The sequence below is a fragment of the Myxocyprinus asiaticus genome, chromosome 1 (assembly GCF_019703515.2).
Source record: "Myxocyprinus asiaticus isolate MX2 ecotype Aquarium Trade chromosome 1, UBuf_Myxa_2, whole genome shotgun sequence".
NCBI classification, from domain to species: domain Eukaryota; kingdom Metazoa; phylum Chordata; class Actinopteri; order Cypriniformes; family Catostomidae; genus Myxocyprinus; species Myxocyprinus asiaticus.
Genome location: NC_059344.1, coordinates 2861766 through 2869402, shown reverse-complemented (window position 1 = coordinate 2869402; position 7637 = coordinate 2861766).

Genomic DNA, 7637 nt, shown 5'->3' with positions numbered 1-7637 from the left:
CAAGCGATGCCGAAGATGTTATCCGCAACCACTAATCTAGAGTCAGTTTTTTTATGTTTCAGTTATTGTTAAGGTGTGGATTTGGCTTTGGGAAACTGACCAGCAGTTATGTGCCACTTTATCCCAAAGCAGAAATCAAAAGCAACAGGCGGTCGATTAAGTGAGATAATTCCGCTATGAAATTCTCTATGCAAGAGCAGAAATCTTTACCAAATCAAATGCTCAATTTTACAATGAAGGCATGAAAGCAGAATGCTCCGCCTGCAAATTAAGACACACTGATCTTCAAGATCATCCATGTTTATTCATTTTGATGCAGGGATTTTTTGTGTGTTCGCCAGGACTCAAGGAAATGTGCTTTGCCAATATACAGTATTATCAAGCTTACATATTCAATTGAGGGTGCTCTAACGTTCGCAACCCGCAGAACCGGGCCTGCATCTAGCTGGCAGCTGCACTGACATGATTGCAAAACAACAAGATACCTTACTATCTACTTATCTATTAATTTAATATCAAATGGTAGTGTAGCCTACTAGCTCACCTTTTACTGCACTACCATGTTCGCGTAGCACATCCTCGTGCTTTCTGTCAATGTCACGCATTCCAAAAGGAATATTTGCTAATTCTCACGGTCTCTCCACACTCCAATTTCCTCGTTCTTAACTTTGATTAATGCTTTGCATTTATGTAGGCTATAAGGTTTGCAACTTCACTAAAACAATGTTTGAACTCCTTCAGGCCTATTGCTTTTTTAGCAGGTTCCCAAACCAGCATATCATGAAGCACATTCTGGGTTGAGCGAGCAGAGTGGAATCTTCAAAAACACGCTCTCTGCTCAGGTGGAATTATCACCACTCTGCTCTGCTCACATGCTCTGGTTGTAATTTGACACTGCATCTTTTAAAAGCAGCACCAGAGACGTGACAACAGTCAAAGACGTCTGTCTAGTCAAGTTTTAAACACAAAAATAATTCAAAATAGTCCAGATGGGTCCCATTTGGTGTTCAGGAATAGTTAGACCACACTAGGCCACACTGTTTGCCTTTCTCTCTCTCTCTTTGTGTTTATGAACTGAGCCCCAGGGCCAGTGGGCGGGGCCAAGGGTGCGATGATGTAAAGTAGGTGTTGATGTTGTTACTGTAGAGGTGGTCATGAATTAATGGGTACCCTTTGTGACATCACAATATTTCAGAAGTAGAGAATGAGGTGTTTTGGAAGCTTGGTTTCAGTAAATGCTTTTATTGCATTGGGGATTAAGTTTTGAGTTCTGAAATTTACAGTAGGTTTTTATAGTAGAAAGACCTCTTATATGTCAAAATATCGAGGAAAATTTGATTCCTCATGGCATGACCCATTTAATGTAATGAAAAAGACATGTAAATTCTGTTAGGAGTCTTTACTCCTGTCTGCCTCTGTCACATATTCCCTGTTTTTGTGTTGACTTTTATGTTGAAATTCTTGTTTAGTTCCTGTTTCCTGTTAGTTTGTAGTCCTTTTGTAGTTCATTTTATGATTGGTTTTCCCCTGGTGTTCCTCGCTTCCTTGTTTGCCCATGTGTATTCAAGCCCTTGTTTCCCCTAGTTTCTTTGTCAGTCTTCACGTGTTGTTACGTTCTGTGCATGGTTTCACGTGTTTTTGTTTTATTCTATTCTGAGCTACTTTTTTGGTTTCCATTAAAAGCTGCATTTAGATCCTCATTCCACGTCTGCCTCGTTACAGCCTCAGTCTGTGTGCTACTGATTTCCAAACCCTTTACCGTAATTTGCAATTTGTCATTAAAAAGTTTATTTCTGGAGAAGTCTAAATAAATTCACACACTGATTTACATATTTATTTCAATCTTTAAGGATATACACCTACACAAATGGGTAAGTGGTCATTATACAAATTTATCACATGGCTTTCTGAAATACTTGATTCTGATTAGTCGATGTAATTTGCGGTCAAATAGACGCTTTATTATTGAACTTATTATCTAAACTGTAGAATTTACTAGTGGTGGCTCAGTGGTTAGTACTGTCGCCTCACAATTAAAATGTCCCAGGTTTGAGTCCCAGCTCAATTGGGCCTTTCTGTATGGATATTGCATGTTCTCCCCATGTTCACATTGGTTTACTCCAGGTGCTCCGGTTTCCCCCACAAGTCCAAAAACATGCAGGTTAAGTGAATTGGAGACTCTAAATTGCCCCGTAGGTGTGAGTGAGACTCCCCCAGCCACTGGGGGTTGTGTCAGGAAGGCGTAAAACCTGTGCAAAAGTCAAATATGCGGATCACGGATGGTCTGTGGGAACCCCTAACGGGAGCAGCCAGAAGAAGACGAAAATGGAACTGTAGAATTGACTGTTGTCCCAGGCAACCTATTTCCAACATAGTTGTGCTAGTTTCATGGCTCTCATTACCAGTGTTTGGTGTAATCTATGATTACAAAGTAATTACTGTAATCGAATTACTTTTAGTTAAAAGTAGTGTGATGCATGACATTTTAAATTTTTGCAGTCAGATTACAGTTACTGACTCAATAAGTTCTAAAATATATTAGTTATGTGTAATACATTTAAATATGAATTATGTTCATATACATCTGTTTGTGTTTCTGTGACAGCTGAAGGGAGTGGCAATGGACGAGCAGGAAATATACATAAAACATTTTTTAACTTGTTTCTATCTAAAGAGTTTTAGAAATTAATTTAAATTACAGTAATTATTTATACATTTTTGCTGAAGTAATCAGTAAAGTAATTGGATTACAAATTTAGAGAAGTAAATTGTAATGGATTACTTTTTTGAGCAATTTACCCAAAACTGCCCATAACACACCACACTTTCTTACTTTTTTCTTATCAATATTTCAAATCTATATTTCATGTCCATTTATTTAGATGTAAGGTAAAAAGCCATGTAATAGGTGGGATAATGTACAGTTTGCTTCATGTCTGGGTCCTAATCACCCTTTTTTTGAGATACTGACCAGCTGACTGTATAAAATCTCTTACAAATTTGTTTTGTTTGCTTAGGTTGTTTCTCATAAATACTCCTTTTCAGCCATGCATTAAAATTGATTAATTTTTGTTGTAGAAATATTTGTACAATATACTGGGGGGACGAAACACAAAGAACAGAAAACGTCATGGTTACTGGTGTAACCTCCGTTCCCTGATGGAGGGAACGAGACGTTGGTGTCGATGTAGTGACACTAGGGGTCACTCTTGGGAGCCCGAGACACCTCTGGTCTTTGATAAAAGGCCAATGAAAATTGGCGAGTGGTATTTGCATGCCACTCCCCTGAACATACGGGTATAAAAGGAGCTGGTATGCAACCACTCATTCAGGTTTTACGCTGAGGAGCCGATATAAGGTCCGGCCATTTCAGCGAGTAGTTCAGCGTTGTGGCAGGAGGGACCAACGTCTCGTTCCCTCCATCAGGGAACGGAGGTTACACCAGTAACCATGACGTTCCCTATCTGTCACTCACTCGACGTTGGTGTCGATGTAGTGACACTAGGGGTCCCTATACAAAACGCCACAAGGCTGAACTGTGTTACGTGAACTGGCGGTGTGTGGTGGGCAGACTTGCTGTGTGCCTCATAGCCAGCGCACCAGGTCGACACGTAACCTCCCCCAACATAGTTATGAGTGTCGAACGGCCCTTTTTGGGGACAAGTCGACTACCCAGCGATAGAGACAGGCTTAACCCAGTCGTGGCCTCTTTCCCCTTCTCTTTTTCCACTCCCTAAATAAGAAGGGGGATTATCCGACTGGGCCGCCAGGTCTAGTCGGGGGGTGTCCCTCCCAAGGGGAGGACACCGTGGAGACCACACCTCGCCCCAAGAGGGGGGGGGGGATATTTAAGTGGAAGAATTACATCACATGGTCTTTCCAACCATGTGGAGAGCCTTCAAGGTAGATCCTGCCCAATGGGGGAGGAGTTACTACAACATGAAGACTGGGGCAGAGGGGCTCTGCCCAAGGAAGACGCAGTTTGCCAGCAGGGAAACGAACTAGCGGAAGATATAGATCGCATGGGGTTAGCCTTACAGGGAACCGCCACATGCAGAGCACCTACCCCAGAACCGGGCTCTTAGTTAGCGTGTGTACTGGGCTGGCAGCGAGTCTCTCCGAAAACTCGACTGCCACAGGGCTCGGAGGAAGTCAACCAGTGAACAACTTTTGTGAACACTACTGGGAATTAACAGCGCACGTCTTCAGCTCAAAAGGAGGTGGAAGGCGCTATGTGCAAGCGATACACCCGGCCAGCTATCCCGGGCTTATCCGCTTGTGTTGCGTGCCACTACCTGGGATGAAACCGGTTCCACCCGGAGGTTGTAGAACCTTGCAAAGGTGTTGGGTGTTGCCCAGCCCGCTGCTCTGCAAATGTCTGTTAGAGAGGCACCTCTGGCCAGGGCCCAAGAAGCCGCTACACCACGGGTAGAATGGGCTCGTAGCCCTACCGGGGGCAGCATGTTTTGGGCGAGATATGCCATAGTTATGGCGTCAATGAGCCAGTGGGCGATCCTCTGCTTGGAGACAGCGCTTCCATTCCGCTGTGCACCAAAGCAGACAAAGAGCTGCTCAGAGATTCTAAAGCTCTGCATGCAATCCAAATAGATGCGTAAAGCGCGCACCGGACACAGCAACGACAGGGCTGGGTCTGCCTCCTCCTGGGGCAGCGCTTGCTGGTTCACCACCTGGTCCCTAAAAGGAGTGGTGGGAACCTTGGGCACATAGCCCGGTCGGGGGTCTCAGGATCACGTGAGAATAGCCCGGACCGAACTCCAGGCACGTTTTCAGACAGAGAACGCTTGCAGGTCACCTACCCTCTTGATGGAAGTGAGCGCAGTCAGGAGGGCAGTCTTCAAGGAGAGTGCCTTAAGCCCGGCTGACTGCAAAGCTCAAAGGGGGCTCTCTGTAGACCCTGAAAAACTACAGATGTCCGATGAGGGAACGAGGCGCGGCATGGAGGGATTCAGCCTCCTGGCGCCTCTTAGGAACCTGATGATCAGATCATGCTTCCCTAAGGACTTACCGTCGACTGCGTCATGGTGTGCTGCTATGACAGCAACGTACACCTTCAAGGTGGAAGGGGACAGCCTCCCTTCCAACCTCTCTTGCAGGAAGGAAAGCACTGATCTGACTGCACACCTCTGGGGGTCTTCCTGATGGGAAAAACACCACTTAGCGAACAGACGCCACTTCAAGGCATACAGGTGCCTCATAGAGGGAGCCCTAGCCTGAGTGAACGCGTCCCGTCCAGGGGCCAGACATGGAGATTCCAGAGGTCTGGGTGCGGGTGCCGGATGGTGCCCCTTCCCTGAGAAAGAAGGGCCTTCCTCAGGGGAATTTGCCCGGGGGGAGCTGTCACGAGGAGCGTGAGGTCCGAGCACCACATCTGGGCAGGCCAGTAGGGTGCTTACCAGGACGACCTTCTCCTCGTCCTCCCTGACCTTGCACAGGGTCTGTGCGAGCAGGCTCACTGGGGGAAACGCATATTTGCGAATGCCAGGGGACCAGCTGTGTGCCAGTGCGTCTATGCCGAGGAAGGCCTCGGTGAAGGCATACCAGAGCGGGCAGTGGGAGGATTCTTGGGAGGCGAACAGGTGCACCTGTGCCTGACCGAATCGACTCCAAATCAGCTGGACCACCTGAAGGTGGAGTCTCCACTCTCCTTTGAGGGTAACCTGTTGTTACGGCGCGTCCGCCGAAGTGTTGAGGTTGCCCGGGATGTGAGTGGCTTGCAGCGACTTGGTGCTGCTAACTCCGTTGGAAGAGACGGCGGGCGAGTTATAACATACAGCGGGAGCGCAGACCGCCTTGGCGGTTGACATATGCTACCGCTGCCATGCTGTCTGTCCGAACTAGCACGTGCTTGCCCTGGATCAACGGCCGGAACCTCCGCAGGGCGAGCAGAATTGCCAGTAACTCGAGGCAGTTGATGTGCCAACGCAGCCACGGACCCGTCTAGAGGCCGGCGGCTGCGTGCCCATTGCCAACATCGCCCCAGCATGTTTTGGAGGCGTCTGTCATGACCACGACGCGCCTGGAGACCAGTTCTAGTGGAACACCTGCTCGTGGAAACGAGAGGTCGGTCCAAGGGCTGAAAAGACGGTGACAGACCGACGTAATGGCCACGCGGTGTGTCCCGTGGTGCCATACCCGTCTCGGGACTCGAGTCTGGAGCCAGTGCTGAAGCGGCCTCATATGCATCAAACTGAGCGGGGTGGCCACCACCGAGGATGCCATATGCCCCAGGATCCTCTGAAAAAGTTTCAGTGGAACCGCTGTTTTCTAATTGAATGCCTTCAAACAGGCCAGCACCGACTGGGCGCGCTCGTTCGTAAGGTGCGCCGTCAAGGAGACTGAGTCCAACTCCAAACCAAGAAAAGAGATGCTCTGAACCGGGAGGAGCTTGCTCTTTCCCCAGCTGACCCAAAGCCCTAGTCGGCTGAGGTGTGAGAGCACCAGGTCCCTGTGTGCGCATAACCCGTCTTGAGACTGAGCTAAGATTAGCCAGTCGTCGAGATAGTTGAGAATGCGAATGCCCACCTCCCTTAACGGGGCAAGGGCAGCCTCTGCGATCTTCGTAAAGACGCAAGGAGACAGGGACAGGCCGAAAGGGAGGACTTTGTACTGATACGCCTGACCCTCGAACGCGAACCGCAGGAAGGGTCTGTGTCGAGGAAGGATCGAGACGTGAAAGTACGCATCCTTCGGGTCTACCGCCGCAAACCAATCTTGATGCTGGACGCTCGCTAGAATGCGTCTTTGCATCAGCATCTTGAACGGGAGTCTGTGTAAGGCCCGGTTCAGTACTCGCAGGTCCAAGATTGGCCGCAACCCACCGCCTTTTTCCGGTACAATGAAGTAGGGGCTGTAAAACCCCTTCTTCATCTCGGCTGGAGGGACAGGATCTATCGCGTCCTTCCGTAGGAGGGTAGCGATCTCCGCGCAAGGTTGCAGCATTTCCGTCTTTCACCAAGGTGAAGTGGACACCGCTGGACCTGGGCGGATGCCCGGCGAAGTGAATCGCGCAGCCGAGTCGGACGGTCTGGACCAGCCCTCGTGACTGACTGGAAAGCGCAAGCCATGCGTCCAAGTTCCGCGCAAGGGGGACCAAAGGGACAACGTCATCGGATGTACAGGCAGGTGGGGCCTCGCGGCGGGGTGGAGCTCGAGGTGCCACACCACATCGTGGCCGTGCTGAGTCCGAGGATATCGAAGCACTTACCAGGCTCCTTGTGACCACCCCCGGAACAGCCTGGGACGGGGGAGGAAGAGGCCTGTCCTCGTGACCCGTGGAGACTGTCACATCGGGGGCGGATTTGTGCCACAGCTGGGCGCTCAGGGCGGGAGACCGCTGCTGGAGCACCAACCTGCCAAATGGAGTGGTGGACGGTGGTCGTGATGCCAGCCGTACACACCGGATATGTGACCCAGGGAACAAGGAAACCACTCTTGCTGAGCTCTTGAGTACTGCAGCCACTTGGGCATGCAGCGCAATTAAATGCAAAAGGTAACAAAAAGACGAAGATCTGCTTACCAGCTCCAGAGCAGTGGGTTTCGTTGTCCCTGGGTCGCCCGTCTCAGGGGCGCTTCGAAGACCTCTGTGGGTTCTTCGGTGCCGGCTGTGAGACGGGTGG